General features: G+C 39.9%; 2 non-coding genes across 2 annotated transcripts; both read left to right on the forward strand.

Annotated features, from left to right (window-relative positions):
• The first annotated feature begins 1,467 nt into the window (after positions 1-1,467).
• On the forward strand, positions 1,468-1,573 carry LOC123787689 (U6 spliceosomal RNA). The gene has a single exon (XR_006778307.1). It is a non-coding gene; the product is annotated as a U6 spliceosomal RNA (small nuclear RNA).
• A 1,510-nt stretch (positions 1,574-3,083) lies between these two features.
• LOC123787688 (U6 spliceosomal RNA) lies at positions 3,084-3,188 on the forward strand. Its single transcript, XR_006778306.1, has one exon. It is a non-coding gene; the product is annotated as a U6 spliceosomal RNA (small nuclear RNA).
• The last annotated feature ends 5,713 nt before the right edge of the window (positions 3,189-8,901 follow it).

Below are 8,901 nucleotides of genomic sequence, written 5' to 3' on the forward strand. Positions count from 1 at the left end.
TGAAACACTTTACTTTTCTATTATTACTCATGCAGGGGAAAAGCTTCATCGCACATTATATTCGAACTTACAGAAACTAAAGGTTACTCTAGTCACTCCCTTAATTCAAAAATTTTATAAAAATGACAAGATACACCACACTTAATAAGAGGCTTATGTTGAACTTTCAAGATTTTTAATTATGAGTCTCTACTGGTTCATAAAACAAACATTTGTTATTAAACCATCCATATTAGATCTACCTTATGTGCTATATAAACAGAAACTGACTTTTCAAAATCATATATTAAATAAAATTCCAATCATATTCATTGAAAATAAAGTCCACTGAAACTTGATGCCAAGGATTTAAAATTTTTTGCACAATGGTTAATTACTTTTTACCATTTCTTCAAAGAAAAGTTATTTTGTCAAAACTTGCAAACTCAATTTTCCGCAGTGGAAAAAGATGGGTTCTCGGAAACATGGAATTGGATTTGGTCTGTGACCCTAATGGCTCAACAGTCCATCCTCTCAAAGCCACTCAATACAGAGGGAGAGGGGGAGAGATCTCTGGTGAATATCATCCCTGTGCAATAGCATCTAAGAGCAGAGGGGACTATGCCAACAAATCTCATTCTTCATTTTGGGGGCTGGTCATTGTTTTCCATTGTCTCTGCAGCAAAGAAAGTGCTAAGCCTAGAAGGCCATTTTCTGAACCTACTGGAGATACCACAGGAGTTTTTGCTACCTTCAAACCCGCTGGACCCTAAATCAATGCAAACATTCATGGCCAGTTATCCTAGGAAGTCTGAAGTTGTGATTAACTGCTGCTAATCTTCTTGCTCAGAGATGACTGGTAAATCTTATTCCTGGGGAGTTTGAGAATGCCAGGTTCAGATGCCATTGCTTACATGCATTAAATGGGCTAATACAAGTAACCTAGACCTTCCTAAAGGTCATTGCTTTCAAGGAATACCACTAAAGGATGTTAATAGATCTGAAGCAATTATAAAAATGAAGTGTTCTTTGGTTGGGTACATTTGGAAAATCCTGAGTTAAATATAGTGAAGCAGATTTTTTTGACTACAGGACATCTCAGGGCTTTTCATAGGTTTTAGGAACGCTGGGAATCTTCAAGATGACTTTACTGAGTCCTTGGTTTGCTTTACCTTCCATCCTCAAGGACCTTCAATGAAAGAAACATTTTAGCTTACGAATGACAGAAAGGAAGCTTTGGAAACCTAACAACAAATATTTCATGAGCTTTGGGATGCAAACACCAGTCTGGGATCCCCTGAAAAATTATGAAGGGTCCAGGGGAAAATGAATGTGGTAAGTAGAGAGGTCATTTTTGACTGGTTCATTGGTTTCAGTCCAAGATGATCCCCAAGAAGTCCCCAACAAAGTCTGCCCAAACACCTGGGACACAACTCTAGGGATAAAGTGTTCACATCTAATCTTTCTTTTAAAGAACAACTGAAAGCAATGCTCGCTTGGGCAACACATACAGTAAAATTAGAAGACACAGACAAGACTGGCATGGCCCCTGTGCAAGGATGACACCCAACTTCATGTAACTTTCCATAATTTTCATATTTTAAGTATATTTCAGTAAAGCTGAAATTTAAAAATTTTAAGGAAGAAAAGACTTTCTTCTAACATAAAAAACAACTGCAATGATCATGCAGTACAAATGTGTCTCACTCAGAATTACCTATGCACTCAGAATTACCTGTGTAAGAAAATGTTCTAATTCATGCATAGTATGAGCCACTTTAATATGAGCCAAATTAATATGCTTAATTAATACTTAGCATCTAAATAACTTTGAAGCCAGAAACAAGGTAAAATCTGTTCACCAGGTTTAACCACCACAGTGGAATTTCTATATTAAGGAAATATTCCCAGTATGGAATTTCAAGGCTGCACAAGGATGATTTGTGTTTCTATTAAGATATTTTTATAAAATGAGCAATTTGGCATGAGAGACATGTAAGTTCCATGCAATCTTTGAAAATATATTTGTGGAGGGGCGCCTGAGTGGCATAGCGGTTAAGCGTCTGCCTTCGGCTCAGGGCGTGATCCCGGCGATCTGGGATCGAGCCCCACATCAGGCTCTTCTGCTATGAGCCTGCTTCTTCCTCTCCCACTCCCCCTGCTTGTGTTCCCTCTCTCGCTGGCTGTCTCTATCTCTGTCGAATAAATAAATAAAATCTTTAAAAAAAAAAAAAAGAAAATATATTTGTGGAATTGACCAGCTGCATCCCTGGGAAAATGCACCTTTTGAAAGAAATGGGTGAGAAAGAGTATAATGGTTACATCTTAAGATTTATAAACAGACTTTCCACATCTGTTCATTTTTCAGTACAGAAGTATCAAGGTTCTCAGAGAATCTAAACACCAAATTACATTTATTGCAAAAAATGTATGCTACATTTTATTTTATACATCACAGTTCAAGGCAAATATGCAGGTTGAGTTTTCATTCATGAAAGAATATGATCATATACATGCCTATATAAAAATAAAATCAGATGCAAAAATCAACATTCAAGTTCAGTTCTGTTTGCATTTGTTCTCCAGCTGAGTTTGCATGTGAGTGTGTGCGCATGCACACACACACACACACACACACACACACACCCTCGATCCAAAATCTACAATTTATCAAAACCAAAAACATCTTTTCTTCACTTCACTTTACAATTCTCTCAGGAAATTGGTAGAATGCCACATTTAGAGTGACCAAGTAGACTACCTTTTTTTTTCTTTTTTTAAAGATTTAATTTGATATTTGACACACACACAGAGAACACAACCAGGCAGAGTGGCAGGCAGAGGGAGAGGGGGAAGCAGGCTCCCCGCTAAGAAGGGAGCCCCATGTGGGGCCTGATTCCAGGACCCCGGGATCATGATCTCAGCCAAAAGCAGACGCTTAACCCACTGAGCCACCCAGGTGCCCCATAATCTCTTCAGATAAAATATTATTTGAATTTAAATCTGTAGCTGGTGAAAATCAAGGACATATGTAAACAGATATTTTTATTTGTGCTATACAATTTCACATGCATTCAATTCACTGCTGTTAAGATTCGATTGTGGTGCTTGCTTCAGCAACACATATGCTAAAACTGGAACAATTACAAAGATTAGCATGGCCTCTGCACAAGGATGATATGCAAATCTGTGAAGCATTCCATATGAAAACAAAAAAAAAAGAATTGACTGTGATTACTTGATGTTACATCTTGACCTGTGCTTTAAGCCTGATGGAGCATGTCTTGATTGTGTGAATTATTAATTCAGGTGTTACTTAAAATGCAAGTCATTACTTGGATTTCCCCCAATCACTTATGACTTGCTGATCAGTTTCGAAGCACCGAAGACTCTTACTTCCATCGGATTATAAGTGCTCAGTAAAATATAAAAGATAGGTATAAAAGAAAAGTCTAAAAGATAAATATTGTTTTCTTACCTAAGAACAAGAGATGAAAAAACTAATGAATGTTGTCTCTGGACAGTAGATAGTCTATCCAGATGACCATCAAAGAAAGAAATGTTTCTAGATCAAAAATACACCTTCTATCAACACAAGGGAAGTCAGTTATCACGTAACTGTACATTTAAAATAAAAATGAGAATCCTTTTCAACAACCAAGACTTTCCAGGTTAGAACCTAGTTTTCCATACAGTGCCATGATTCTCATAGCAATGCTTTGGGGTAGAGAAAGTAGGTTTGCTCCTCACTCAAGAAGGTTCTTAAACTGCTTCTAGCTTCTACATGAAGACAAATTTCCTTAGTCTCCTCCTAATTTCAGCCCCCTTCAATCCTGCTTCACCAAAGGGACTGAGCTTTCTCCGATGCTGTCTTATCGAGTGGCCTTGATATAACCCCTAAAGGTGACGTTAAGATTTGCCTCTATACAAACTCTCTTTTATGTACCATTAAGAAGAACTTGTATGTGTAATCCTAGATACAGAAGTGTTGATGTTCATGAATTTCTCCTAACAGGTGCTATGGACTTGCTTCGTGTTAGGCAGGCAGTATTCCCACCTTCTCTGAGGGACACATGATCGTTGTACCATCTGAGCAGTACCAATTCTGCATAACCAAAGAATATGGTCCCAAAACAGAAATCTGTTTCTGATGTTTGGCAAATATACCCCACAGCCTTTATGAAGCAGAAGGTATCTGAGGATCTGGATATACACGTTTGGATCCAAAATATAGCATTTTTCTCAAGTTTTTCCAGAATTGTGTAGAATGCTCTCTTGTGCATGCTCTCCTCATATTCTTCCTCCACGAGCTCCAAGGAGCTCACTGTCTACTACTGTCTCAGGTCACTTGCCACTTTCTAGGGTTCCTGATCACTATTCCAGCCCTTGCTGGTCCACCACCTCCACTGGGTAGGAGCACAAGACCAGAATCTGGTCTCACTCCTCCCCGACCATAGCACCTGACATAGAGTAGAAGCACAACAAGCATGCACTGAAGGGATCATGAGCCACACCACTGCTCACATCTTCTGAATGCCAGGAGGTACTCGCCATTACCAAGACACACACTCTTCATTGCCTCCCATTGCCCTTGCTCAATGACAGTCTCCTGGCCTGGAATGCCCTTCCCCATGTCTTTACTGATTGAAGACACATCTATCCTTCAAAGGCACATTCTCCAAAGCCCTTTCTCCAAGAGTGCTTTTCTGATCCTCTCTCTGGGACCCCGATGGCACCTGCCCTCGTTGGCACTGTATGAAAGTCATGTGTTGCCAGTCTCTCCCCTCTGTGGAGGAACAGGGTTAGTGCCTCTCAACAAGCCATGATTGTCTGAACATAGCCTGTAAAACTGTGAGGAATAAATCACATTCAGTTGGGTGAGGACTGTGACAAGAGTTTGCTCTTCTCTCCAGAGACCCTAGGGTTCAGGAAAAGAATGACTGAGTTTATAGAAAAATATGTAGGAAACAATGTAGGAGAGGTGACTTCATATGTGGAGCCCTCTCTTTACATAAATGTATATTTTAAGGGAAACATTTAAAGAGGTCTTAGTGAATCATTTAATTAAGAATCTGATAGGTAATTTTTCTCACCCTTCAGTTCAGTTTAAAATTTTAAGAGCTGGGACGCCTGGGTGGCTCAGTCGTTAAGCATCTGCCTTCAGCTCAGGTGTGATCCCGGCGTTGTGGGATCAAGCCCCGCATCAGGCTCCTCTGCTATGGGCCTGCTTCTTCCTCTCCCACTCCCCCTGCCTATGTTCCCTCTCGGTGGCTGTCTCTCTCTCTCTGTCAAATAAATAAATAAAATCTTTTAAAAAAATAAAATAAAATTTTAAGAGCCAATTGGTGAAATAAACGAAAGAAAATGATACTGGAACTGTTAATAGCAGAACTTCCTGAACAGGAAGATTAACATACATAAAGTCACAGAAATACTGAATTTGAGTCAAGAACCTGGAAGTATTACAAGTTATACTGGAATATTTTAGGTCATTCTTAGTCCATATTTAGTAAGGTTCATTCTTCTTGACTACTATAAGAAGCTACCAAGGAAGCAAGAATTCTTTTTTCAGGAATCTGAGTCCTACACTTGTGGTTTCTGGGCATATCAGGGTGTCTACAGTGTTGTCATCAGCCCTTAAAACTAAAAGAACTACACAGAAATAACAATTATTATTTCAAAGAAGGACTACATAACTGTCAAAAGAATTCTCTAAAAATTAAGTAGTGGCCATACAGTACATCCTTGGTTTTTGATGTAAAGTTCGATGATTCATTAGTTGTGTATAACACCCAGTGCACCATGCAATACTGTATGGTGACTAACATAATATAATAAAAAAATATTATTATAAAAAATAAATTAAGTAGTGGGAACGTTGAAGAGCCTAAGAATCAAATGGGAAAATCAATGTTGTCAGACAGGCTGGGTTCTCTACCTGAAGACGTTAACACTTTTATTTAATTTATAGGATAGCTGGGCACTACTGCAAATTTCTGAGAAAGTGACTACCAAGATCAAACCAACTCTAAGAGAGATGATGCAGGGAACTCAAGCAGACGGGCTGAGGAAAGGCTTGAGTTCAGAAGGTAGTTGTTACAGAAGGAAGAGAAGAAAGTTGCAAGAGAGGGTGGCTGTCAGACATGCTCTGAAGGAGGCGGAGTAATAGAAGAAGGTAAGAGGTGGATGAGATACCGTCAGTCGTAATGGGCCTGGAGGCAGTGCAGGCTGGAGTGGTTGAAAATCATAAGGCCAGAGACGTTTTTTACTAAAGGGAACTGGGTTATGGAAAAATCTAGAGAGAAAATTCACCAGTTTGGGGTTCTTTTGCATCCTTAGGTGTCAATGAAAATGCAAGAAAACCCATCTTTATTTGACATGAATGATCAATTTGACCACACAGACGCAAGAGATATTTGGACGGATGACTTGGAGATCTCTTCCAGTTTGGGAGAGTTCACAATTTTACAAGACATGTGCACAGAGAATATTTGAAATTTCACTAATCTTCGGAGCGCCCTAAGGAAGTTACTTAAAGAGAAGATAAAACCTTGAAAACATTCCATTAGAAGGATGGAGGGAGTAAGAAGCAGCTTCTCCACTCCAGACAAAAACAAGGAAGGCCAGGATCAGGAAGGATATGAAGAGAACTGGAAACAAGAGATACAGACGTAATATATTTTGCATAATGTCAAAGATCAACAATTGCAGCACTCCCAAACTATGTCACTTTAATCTGTTCCATTTGAGGAATGATTTCTTCTTTGTCAATAATATCTTAATTGTAAGAAGTTTTTGCCAGTGTTCAATTTATTAGCAATGGCATTTACAAAACCATTCCAATCAGCTTTTCTTCCCAGGAGCACCTAACCTGGGAGATCTCCCTCCCAGCCCTACACAAAGCGTATCTGCCCAGAAAGGCTTAGCTGGCCTCTGTCTCAGGGGGAGCCTTTCAACAAAGAAAAGGGATTTGCATAAAGGTGGTCAGCTGAACACAGCCCCTACGTGAGGCTTGACAGCATTGAACGGGCCATTCTCCAACCTGGCAGTGTAATCCTCATGGAGAGCTTTTGTCCCAGAGGCTGTGGTAAGCTGCTTTATTCAGCTGACAATACACAGTAAAAGAATGAACGAACCGCCTCCTTTTGGTAAAGCTAAGGCAGCTGGCAGCCCACAAACCTGACAGCTTACCGAATAAGAGGCAGGACAATTGTTAGCCCCAGATCCAAAAGGTGCTCTGTAAGGGAGTGCCCACTGCTAGTGCTCCTGGCTGCTTGCTGGGTGTTCACCACTCAAGACAAAGGTCCCAAGGCCACCTTCACATTAGAAAGGAGCAGTGGGATCTGGAAGCCCCAGCAAAGCCCTTCCCTACAATCCTTCCGAAAGAAATCAAAAAACCTTCCGTCACTATGTAGCCCCTTCGATAGCTTTGTAGAACACTATAATCATTTCCCATTAGAATGCTGAAAAAGAGCCAGCCTTCTTGTTTCTTTTGACATTTCCTTTTCAAAAAGAAATTTAGTTTAGTTTTCTTATTTTTAAGAGCTTTAAATTTACAAAATGGAACAGAGAAACAATACAAACATAATTTTACCACCCAGGGGCAAATACTGCCATTTCAGATGATTTCTTTCCAATCTTTTTATGTAGCTGTGAGAACTCTGTAAATACAGTTTGTTCCCAAGGCAAGTCTAACTGATCCCTATTTATCAACTAGGGAACAAGCCTTTCAGAAGTTAGGTGGCTTCTCCTAATTTATTTTAACCCCCTGACCTTAAGGTAATTTCCCAGCCCAATCTCCAGTTCTCCTCAACCTTATTCCACTCTCCATATACCCTCGGCTGCTTTATCTAAAAAAGCAGGGAAGTTGTCTCCCAGAATAGGTTGAATAATTTTTTAAAAGGGGCCGTGTCCGTGAATGAAAACCCGTACACAACAAAAATAACTTAAGATCAATACATGAATTATGTGCCAATATCACATGAATGATCAAAAATATATATACCACCTTGGTAAAAAGTTACTCAATTTATTAGCCACATGATTCTCATATTAGAAGAGGGGCCAAAGAAACCTTCCATTTCCTGAATGAAAGACTGCGGACCTCCTCACTTAAATAATCTCCCTAATTGTTGCTGACTCTTGGCTATGTGCAAGCCACATGCCCTCCTGCCCACCCCACTCCCTGCCCCCATTCCCACCCAATTCCTTTTCTTAATGCTGATGGTTAAGACACAACCACAGTAAAGTGAGGCTCTGCAAATGCCCTCGCAGACAGCCACAATAGTGTCTCTGCTCGATGTACTTCAAATGCTTTCTGTGATTACATAAGTTGGAACTTCACACCAAAGGTTCCAACTTGTTTCTTGTGGAACGTAAAGAAAGATGAAACAGCTCTCACTGAGAGTTTCCAGATTTTTCATGTTGATTGACTTTGTTTGTGAATTTCACCTCAAAGTACAATCATTTAGTGCAGACCTTTCAATATCCCAAAGTCCTGCCTGTTACTTTGAGGTTTTCTCATTTTCAAGCACTGTGTGGTCCACACCATACAGCATAGCTCACATCTAGGTTTCCTGAGAAGATCAACAAATGGAGCTCATGCTAGAAAAGGCTAAGAGTAAACAGCCCTTATGAAGTCCTGTCTGCAGAGTACTCATGAATGTTTCAAAGGGGGTTTGACACACTCCAAGGAGGAGAGCGAACCTTCCACAACTCTTCACCTATACTAAGGGAGATACTTATTACTTCCTATGAGGAAACAGCTGACTTACAAATTCACACTTTAAAAATCATTAATCCAATGGCTTAACTAGGGAGGTTGCAAAACTAGTGGAAATCAACAATATTCTTGAAGTCAGAATGCTTGGGACCTAGTCCCAGTTCTGCACTAGCCATGTGACCTTAGGCAAGTCGTCTGGC

The sequence above is a fragment of the Ursus americanus genome, chromosome X, assembly GCF_024610735.1.
Source record: "Ursus americanus isolate L20-20 chromosome X, mUrsAme1.1.p, whole genome shotgun sequence".
NCBI lineage: Eukaryota > Metazoa > Chordata > Mammalia > Carnivora > Ursidae > Ursus > Ursus americanus.